Raw genomic sequence first — 10,842 nt, 5'->3', positions numbered from 1 at the left:
AGATGCATGTGCCAGTTTGTGCATCTGGCTTACTTGGGTCCTGGGGAATCCAGCCTCAAACCAGGGTCCTTAGTCTTCACAGGCAAGTGCTTAACCGCTAAGCCATCTCACCAGCCCTGGAGTAACCATTTTATCTTTTTCTTTCTCCCTCTCTGCTTGTAAATAATAAATTTTTTTCAAGGTATGGTCTTGCTCAGGCTGACCTGGAATTCACTATATAGTCTCAGGCTGGCTTTGAACAAATTCATGATGATCCTTCAGTTAGTTAATTATTAACTAATGCTGTGTGAAACTATCCTAAAACACCTGGCTTCAGACAGATCCCTGTAATCCCAGCCTTTGGGAGGTAGAGCCATAAGGATCAATAGTTCCAGGGCAGCCTCAGCCACATAGCAAGTTCAAGACCAGCCTGAGTTATATGAGACCCTGTCTCAAAAAGCCAAAAAAAAAAAAAAAAAAAAACCTCACCAAAAAACTTAATCACAGCCATCCAGGCATGGTGGTGCATGCATTTAATTGAAAAAGCCTTGAAAAGCAAAACAAACAAAAAAACAATCAGTTTAAGGTGGATGTGGTGGTTCACATTTGTAATCCCAGCACTCAGGAGGCTGGGGTAAGAGAATTGCCATGATTTCAAGGCCAGTCTGGGCTACAAAGTGAGTTCCAGATAAGCCTGAGCTAGAGTGAGACTGTGCCTCAAAAGAAAAACAGCAGGGCTGAAGAGATGGCTTAACCATTAAGGCACTTGCCTGTGTAGCCTAAGAACACATGTTTGAAAATCCTGATGCACAATGATGCAAGTGTGAAATTTTGTACATGCATATAAGGGGGCACATGCATCTGGAGTTCATTCACAGTGGCTAAAAGGCCCTGGTGTGCCCATTCTCTTTCTCTCTCTCTCTGCCTCTTTCTCTTTCTCAGAAATAAAATTTAGACAGCCGGGCGTAGTGGCGCACTCCTTTCATCCCAGTGCTCAGGAGGCAGAGGTAGGAGGGTTGATCACCATGAGTTCGAGGCCAGCCTGAGACTCCATAGTGAATTCCAGGTCAGCCTGGGCTAAAGTGATACCCACCTTGAAAACCAAAAAAAATATATAAATAAATATTTTTAATATTAAAAAGTAAGACTGGAGAGATTACTAGCAATAAGGCTCTTGTATACATAGCCAAAGGACCCAGGTTTGATTCCCCTAAGATCTACCTAAGCCAAATGCACAGGGTAGTACATGTGTCTGGAGTTCTTTTGTAGTGGCTGAAGACCATGGAGCACCCATTCTCTCTATATATCTGCCTCTCTTTCTCTCTCAAATAAATAAAGTAAATAAATAAAAAAAATCTTTAAACAACAAACATTAGCTGCACTTGGTGGCACACACTTTTAATCCCAGCACTTGGGAGGTAAAGATAGGAGGATCACCATGAGTTCATGGCTACCCTGAGGCTACATAATGAATTCCAGGTCAACCTGGGCTAGCATGAGACTCTACCTCAGGGGGAAATATATATATATCAGTTGGGTAGTTCTTTTCTGGGCCAGTTCACTGTACAGTGGAAATCTAGAATGGCCTTATATGTCTTGGTCACAGTGGCTGTCATCTGAGATGACAGGGCTACATGGTACCAGCACAGTACCTGAGCTTAGGTACAAGTTAACAGCCAAGTCCCCAGAACAAGCACTTTTTTGTTTTGTTTTGTTTTTGAAATACGCGATCACTATGTAACCTAGGCTGGTCTCCAACTCCCAATACTCTTGCCTCAGGCTCCGAGTGCTGAAATTACAGGAGTAATTTTTTTTAATATTTTATTTTATTTTTTAAATTTATTTGAGAAAGGGGGGGGAGATAGAGAGAGAATAGGTGTGATAGGGTCACTAGCCACTACAAAAAAAATCTCCAGACATACACCACTTTGAGTATCTGGTTTCCATGGGTCCTAGGGATTTGAACCTGGGTCCTTAGGCTTTACAGGCAAGCACCTTAACCACTAAGCCTTAACCTCTAGTCCACAAGTAAATTTTTTGTCAGTTTTTTTTCCAAGGCAGGGCCTCACTCTAGTCAAGGGTGACCTGGAACTCGCTCTGTAGCCCCAGGGTGGCCTCAAACTCACTGTAGTCCTCCTACCTCAGCCCAGTGGTGGATCCAAAGGTCTGTGCCACCAGACTAGCAGCCACGTGTGACCCTCTGCTTCTATAGCTTTTCTACAAGTTTCATGGCAAATCCAAATTCACAAGTGGAGAGACAGACTGCCTCTTGCTTAGGGGAACTGCCAGTACTGCGTGACTTCTTCCACCTCCCGTTAAATAGACCTATGTGCTTTTTCTTTGCTGTATATCAAACGACTCCCAAAGTTAATGGCTTCAAACAATTTACACTAATTACCTCACAGTTCTGTGACTCCAAAATTTGGGAGTGGCTTAGTTGGGTGGGTCTGACTTGGGGTCTCTTGGGAGCCTGCAGTCAGCTAAAGGTTTGCCTGGAAGGTCCACTTCCAAGATGGTGTGTTCACATGACAGCAAGGTGGTGCAGGCTGTCAGTAGGCAGCCTGGGCTCATCATCAGGTGGACTTACCTCAGGGCTGACTATCCTCATGGTATGACAACAGCTAACTTTCACCAGAGCACGTGAGCCTAGGCAGGGCAACCTAGAAACTGCAGCGTCTTCTTATGGCCTGGCCTTTAAAGTCATAAACTGTTAGTTCTGGGTTAGGGAGATGGCTCAGCAGTTAAAGTCACTTGCTTGAAAGGCTACTGGCCCAACTCCAATTCCCCATCACCCACATAAAGCTAGCCACAAAGTGATGCATGAGTCTATGATCCAAACGAAATTATGGCAATAGGAGGCTGTGGTAGTTTGAATGTGAAACATCCCCCACAGCCTTGTACATCTGTGGTTAAGCTTTGTGCTTAATTCTAAGCTGATGGAACTTGCTAGAGGGTGTGTGTGTATGTGAAGCTTAAGGTTTATTAGTCCAGCTCACTGGACGTTCAAAGCTGGTTCACTTTTGCTGCTTGCCACCTCCCAGCTAATGTGACACCCAGGTGTCTGCTCTGCCATGCTTTCTCCACCGTGATGAAACTTCCCTTCAAAACTGTAAAATGAAGCTGGAGAGATGGCTCAGCAGTTAAGGCACTTGCTTGCAATGTCTGATGGCCCAGGTTTGACTCCCTAGTACCCATGTAAATAAAGCCAGATGAACAAAGTGGCACATGCATCTAGGGTTCATTTGCAGTGACTAGAGGTCCTAGCATACCCATTCTTTCTCTCGCTCCCTCCTTCCCTCTCTATCTTTCTCTGGCATGGTGATGCATGCTTTTATTTCCAGCACTTGGGAGGCAGAGGTAGAAGGATTGCTGTGAATTTAAGACCAGCCTGAGACTACATAGTGAATTCCAGGTCAGCCTGGGCTAGAGCCAAAAAATAAACACCTGTAAAATGAAAGAAACCCTTTCCTCCAGTGAGCCATTTCTAGTCTAGTATTTTGTTTTATTTATTTATTTTTGTTTTTCAAGGTGGAATCTCACTCTAGTTCAGGCTGACCTGGAATTCACTATGTAGTCTCAGGGTGGCCTCTAACACTCACAGCAGTCCTCCTACCTGTGCTCCTGAGTACTGGGATTAAAGGCGTGTGCCGCCACACCTGGCCTGGTTTTGTGTTTTGTCCCAGCAACTGGAAGGTAACTGCTACAGAGGCAGAGCCAGGTGGACAGGGAGGATAAACACCCTGAGGTTGTTGTCAGTCCTCCACCACAAGTGAGCCACGTACAGTCACCAACAGCCCCCCCCACATATCCACACATATGCACACACATGTAACTAGAGCAAGGAACAGAAGAAGAGTTGGGCTGGGGTCCAGCTCTCTCTCTCAGTACCTTCTAGTGCGGATCTCTGAAAAGCCATAAATTAAAACACCGTCTAGGTCATTGTTGTGGTTTGAATGTGAGTCACTCCCCGTAGCTTCATGTGGTGGTGATTAAGTCTTATACTCCGTCCCAGCTCCTTTGATAACCTCGTAAGATGCATACAAATACTTTGATTCCAAGAGACTTTTATGTCTTTCACCCCTGAACAGATACCGTTCTTTACTATGGCCTCATGTTACATCCTTTTCGTTCCGCAAAAATATCTGTCTCTTTTTGAAGAATGTGGTATGACCGCCCCACACACACTGCAGGAATGTCCTCTGCTTTCCTCCTCACAACAGGATTAGTCACCGTCACTCCTGTTGACTGATTTTGTACAGAGAAGGCCCTCCTGGCTCTTTCTTTTATTATAATTCTTTTGTGTTGCCATCCACATTTTCTTTTTTTTTTTTTAACTTTGTTTTTATTTATTTAAGACTAAGAAAGGCAGAGAGAGGGGGAGAGAGAATGGGCGTGCCAGGGCCTCCAGCCACTGCAAAGGAACTCCAGACGCGTGCGCCCCCTTGTGCATCTGGCTAACGTGGGTCCTGGAGCAGCCGAACCGAGATCCTTTGGCCTTGCAGACAAATGCCTTAACCGTTAAGCCAGCTCTCCAGCCTACCATCCATATTTTCAAGGACAATAATCATAAACCACTTCCTGCTTCTAAAAATTAAATATAACATTTAATGATAACCACGTCAGTGTTCCCAATGACAACTGGCACATAGTTGGCCCTCAAGGTCGTGCTTACTCAAGACTCTGGAAATAATTGTGTTTTGTTTTTCGAGGTAGGGTCTCACTCTAGCCCAGGCTGACCTGGAATTCACTATGTAGTCTCAGGGTGGCCTTGAACTCACAGCAATCCACCTACCTCTGCCTCCCAAGTGCTGGGATTAAAGGTGTGTGCCACCATGCCCGGCTTTGGAAATAACTTTTAAATAAAATACAGGTGATATGCTAGGTATACCAGCCATTGCATACAAAATCATAAGATGTTATGATGAAAAAAAGGAGGAAATGTGATAGAAAAGAAGCTAAAAGTAAACCTGATTTGCTGAGTTACTGTAAGAGTTAATTGCTGAGGAATTAAAACCTGTCTTTATCAGCAGATGGAAAAAATCCCAAAGAAGGAATTGTGCAGAAAGGGCCCAAAGGGATCATGGTGGTTTGATTCAGGTGTTCCTCATAAACTTAGGTGTTCTGAATGCTAGGTTCCCCAGAGGATGGCAATTGGAAATTAAAGCCTCCTGGAGGCATTGTATTGTTGGGGGCGGGCTTATGGGTGTTATAGCCAGTTTCCCCTTGCCAGTGTTTGGCACACTCTCCTGTTCCTGTTTTCCACCTTATGTGGGCCAGGGGGTGATGTCTGCCCTCTCCTCATGGGCATCATTTCCCCTGCCATCGTGTGACTTCCCCTTGAGCCTGTAAAATAAACCTCTTTTTCCCACAGGATGCTTTTGGTTGGGTGATTTCTGCCAGCAATGCAAACCTGACAGTTTATTTTTAATTATTTTGTTTATTTTTATTTATTTAAGAGCGACACAGAGATAAAGAGTCAGAGAGAGAGCATGGGCCCGCCAGGGCCTCCAGCCACTACAAATGAACTCCAGACGCGTGCGCCCCCTTGTGCATCTAATGTGGGTCCTGGGGAATCAAGCCTCGAACTGAGGTGCTTCAGCTTCACAGGCAAGCACTTAACCACTAAACCATCTCTCCAGCCCAAACCTGACAGTTTAGACTAAAACAGTAAAATGAAGTTGTTAGAGTGGCCTGACTACAGAAATTATTGCTATGCAAATTATCACATCTTGTTTGTTCACTTAACCTTCCCCTTGGCTACGAAAATTATAAAATGGAAATAAAATCTCTGCTCTGGGCCAAAGCTTCTTTGAAGGACTTCGAGTTTTTTTAAACCCCAATAATAAGCTCCTCTACTTTGACTCATTCTGGCGTTGGAGAGATCTTTCCAGAGAATTTCTACACCACCTTCACCTGGTTTCTGCTCCCGGGAGGCCAGGTACACAGATCAAGTTTGCTGGGGCTTCAGGGGGATTTTGGCCGTTTCCTCCTATCTAGGAGATCTGAGACTCTCCTGCTTCTCTGCTGTGGTTGATAATAACATATGCCTTCACTTTTTAGTAGAAGAATGCATTTTACTGTTTTTCTGCTTGCTTATTTCCCTCCCTAGACTACTTTGGTGTGGCTACTATGCCATCTTACACAGAAGAGCTATTGTTTTTTGAAGTGAGTCTTACTCTAGCCTAGACTGATCTGGAACTTACTCTATAGCCCAGACTAGCCTAAAAGTCATGGCAAGTCTCCTGCCTCAGCCTCCCCAGCCACAAGGGATTAAGTTGGCATCTACCAGTGAGCAGTATAGTCCATAATTTGGCTTCTACATGTCCTTTATTTTTATTTATTTATTTATTTATTTGAGCAGGGGGGGGCGGGCAGAGAATTGGCACACCAGGGCCTCTAGCCACTGCAAATGAACTCCGGACACATGTGCCACCATGTACATCTGGCTTACGTTGAGTCCTGGGAAATTAGGCCTGAGTCCTTTGGCATTGCAGTCAAGTGACTTAACTGCTATGCCATCTCTCTAGCCCTGTACTTTCTTTTTCTTGAGACAGGGTCTTACTCTATAGCCCAGGCTGGCTTAAAACTATGTAAACATGCCAGCTTCCCAAGTCCTGGAATTACTGGTATATACTGACACACCTAGGCCCCTGGAGTCATGACTTTTGTGTGTGTGTGGTGGGGTCTCACTCTAGCCCAGGTCACTATGCAGTCTTAGGCTGGCTTCCAACTCACAGCAATACTTCTACCTCAGTGTCAGGAATGCTGTGATTTAAGGTGTGTGCCACCACGCCAGGACTTTTTTTTTTTTAAACTTGAGGCAGGATCTCACTCAGCCTCGAGTTCATTTTGTGTAGTTTTTCAAGGTAGGGTCTCGCTCTAGCCCAGGCTGACCTGGAATTCACTATGTAGTCTCAGGGTGGCTTCAAACTCATGGTGATCCTCCTACCTCTGCCTCCCGAGTGCTGGGATTAAAGGTGTGCACCACCACGCCCAATTCACTCCTTAGGTCATGTGCTTAATCCGTTAACCTCCTCCAAATATTAGTGCCATTTACCGAGTGATTACTACTCAGTCCCTCACTCACCAGTATGCACTTACCAGTGATGTTACTGCAGACACAACCTTTTCTACAGATGTAACAACCCTTTATTTACTTACTTAGTTTGAAACAGGGTATTCTATGTCCCAGACTGTCTTCAAATTATGTAGGTAAAATGACCTTGAACTCCAGCCACCACTTCCTCAGATAGTGTCAACTGGAATTACAGGAGTACACTAACACACCCAGTTTATTTGGCGCTAGGGATTGAACCCAGGGCTTTGTACATGTTAGGCAAACACTACCAACTGAGCCACATCGCCAGCCTTTTGCCAAACGCCTTTCCACCTTCATCTTCTTCCACCTGGGTCACATGACCTCAGCTCTTCTCACATGGTATGTGCCATCACACCAGGCTTTTTTTTTTTTTTTTTTTTGGTTTTCTAAGGTAGGATCTCACTCTAGCTCAGGGTGATCTGGAATTCACTATGTATCCTCAGGATGGCCTCGAACTCTCGGCAATCCTCCTACCTCTGCCTCCCAAGTGCTGGGATTAAAGGCGTGCGCCACCACGCCCAGCTTCAGGCTAACATCTTTAAGTGGTAGGACTGGGGCAACAGCTCAGGCTCATTTGCCTAGTATGTACAAGATCCCAGCTTCCATCTCCAGGACTGGTAAATAAATAATCAATAAGCAGGTAGAGGTTAATTGACACTATCAAAGGCACCTTGTGGGCCTGTAGAGGTTGCTTAATGGTTAAGGCACTTGCCTACGAAGCATAAGGACCAGGGTTCAAACCCCAGTACACACATAAGCAAGATGCACAAAGTGGCCTATGCATCTGGAATTCCCCTTCTTTCTCTCTCAAATAAATAAAAACAAGCTGGAGTGGGGCTTAGAGAGATGGCTTGTCAATTAAGGTGTTTGCCTGCAAAGCTAAAGGATCCCAGTTGGATTCTCCAGTACCCACATAAGCCAGATGCACAAGGGGGCACATGCATCTGGAGTTACTTTGCAGTGGCTGGAGGCCCTGGAACGCCCATTCTTTCTTTCTCACTCAAATAAATAAATATTTAATTTTTAAAACATGGGCTGGAGAAGCTGGGCGTGGTGACACACGCCTTTAATCCCAGCACTAGGACGATTGCTGTGAGTTTGTGGTAGGAGGCCCTGGCGTATCCATTCTGGATGTCTTCTCCCTCTCTGTTTATTTTATTTTATTTTATTTTAAATTTTTTATTTATTTATTTGAGAGCGACAGACACAGAGAGAAAGACAGATAGAGGGAGAGAGAGGGAATGGGCGCGCCAGGGCTTCCAGCCTCTGCAAACGAACTCCAGACATGTGCGCCCCCTTGTGCATCTGGCTAACGTGGGACCTGGGGAACCGAGCCTCGAACCGGGGTCCTTAGGCTTCACAGGCAAGCGCTTAACCACTAAGCCATCTCTCCAGCCCTATTTTATTTTATTATTAAAGAGAGAGAATGGGCACGCCAGCCACTGCAAGGGAACCTCAGATGCATGTATGTGCCCCCTTGTGCACCTGGTTTACATGGGTACTGGAGAATCAAACCAGGACCCTCTGACTTTGCAGGCAAATGCCTTAACCACTAAAGTCCCTGCTTTTTCTTATTTCTTTTTTTTTTTTGGTTTTTCAAGGCAGGGTTTCACTCTACCCCAGGCTGACCTGGAATTCACTATGGAGTCTCAGGGTGGCCTCGAACTCACAGCAATCCTCCTACCTCTGCCTCCCGAGTGCTGGGATTAAAGGCGTGCACCACCACAACCGGCTTGTGCATCTGGCTAATGTGGGTCCTGGGGAACTGAGCCTCGAACCAGAGTCCTTAGGCTTCACAGGCAAGCGCTTAACCGCTAAGCCATCTCTCCAGCCCTGATTCTATTTTTCAAGGTAGGGTCCTGCTCTAGTCTAGGCTGCTACTATGTAGTCTCAGAACATCTATGTATGTATGTATGTATGTATGTGTATATATATATATGTATGTATGTATGTTACTCTGCATTTAAGGCACAGTTCCAAACTATAATTGCTCAGGCTTTCCAAGTAAAACAAGGGACAGTGCTGGTCCCCAACAAGTGCTCCTTACACTGGAATCCCATTTTGCTGCCCAGGTTCTGTCTTGGAAACTCCCCTTCCTTCCCTTGTCATGTTATCTATCAGTAGAAACCCAAGTTGAAGATCACTGCCTCTGTGTAGGGGCAAAAGGAGTCATCTTAGAAGAAAGGCTCAGTAGGTAGATCTTTTTTTTTTTTTTATTTAGACATGGGATTTTCCTTTTTGTATAACTTATCTAATTAAAATATTCATCTTGTAGTTACCACAAAAAAGTAACATAGAAAATTGTATTTACATTTTGGGACCAAAAATACAAATGAAGAGCAGGATGCTGCGTGATCCTGCCTCTCCTGCCTCCAAGAAAGAGAGCGAAAGCCCCAGGGAACCTGCTCATTACACCATGGATCACAGAGGGTGATCTGTCATTTGGTGATTTGTATGTAGTGTAGCACAGAAAAAATTGCACAACTCTTCACAAAATGAGACCAAAAGTTGCACATCCCTGTGACTGCTCTGCAGCCATTCCAGTAAGCTGGTGAGAAGGCTAGGTGGACATTTACTTTCCTCTGCCTCTTTACTCTTCTCACCACGTCACATCCCTGATGCAGACACTCTCAGAGGGGCGTGGAAAGATCTGGCTCTATGTCAACAGGCTTCATCAGAAATCTTCATGTGACTAAACTGGATACTGATGCTGGGACGAACAAATGTGTGTCCTTTCTTCCTTCCCTTCCCACCTGAAACCTCCCAATAAGGAGAGCTAAATCATACACAGCTAAATCTGCAACATGAAAAAAGGCTTCACTGACAAAATTTTGGAAACACAGCTAAGGCATAAACCCAAGGTGATGGACACCTAGAGGAAACTATTCTAGGCAACAGGTGCCTGGCCCCTGATGCAAACGTCCATTTGATTTTGGATAAAAGGCTTTCAAACATTAGATTCAGGATCAGGCTGGGAGACAAGAGATGTAAGGTAAAACAAGTGGTCAAAGAAAGAAACAATGCTTTTCGAAATTCCAAAGCACAACGAATTAAAACTTGGCAATAATACTTGGATCCCATTACCGTAGGCCTCCCGCACAGCAATACACACTGAAATGAGACAAGCTTGACTTTGCAGGTTTCCTACACTGCCCTGGAGTCTTGTTAGCCTAACTGAGGTCCCTAGAATGGTTAAGACAGTGGGTACCATATTCTAAGCTCTGAGAGTCTGTGGGTAAGCTTGAGGGTCAAGCTCTGTGGGTGGTGCCTACCAGCTCACAGTTTCTTGAGGATGCACAGCTTAAATGTGTAACATCTCTTTCTACCTGGCTCAAAGCCAAGTGCTTTCTACCAAGTCCCAAATCGTTTGACAGCCACAAAGAGCTAAAAATGCCTTCCTAGTTATGATCTTGTTTCTGTGTCGACTGGAAAATGAGAGCCTCCTTCCCTAACTGGATGGATGCCACAGGCTGGGTCCTCCCAATCTGATGCGCAGTTTATTCTATTCTCTAGGTGGGCCTTTCCTCCTACTCCTGCCTCCAAACTCAGAAGATGAGGCTTCAGTGCACACTTCTCTACCAGACACAGCAATGGTTGTGCTCTTCCAGTCATATGATCTTTCCTTTCAAACAAAAGGCAAAACCAAAAGCAATTTCCAAAAGTGCACCACAACTCTTAAAACCACTCCCTTCCTATAGTAATGCACAAGGAACAAGCCATGAGAGCGCTGGCTTTTAAAACACCAAAGCCGCATTCAGAGCTGC

Source organism: Jaculus jaculus, chromosome 5 (assembly GCF_020740685.1).
Source record: "Jaculus jaculus isolate mJacJac1 chromosome 5, mJacJac1.mat.Y.cur, whole genome shotgun sequence".
Lineage (NCBI taxonomy): Eukaryota > Metazoa > Chordata > Mammalia > Rodentia > Dipodidae > Jaculus > Jaculus jaculus.
Note: the sequence above shows the minus strand (reverse complement) of the source record.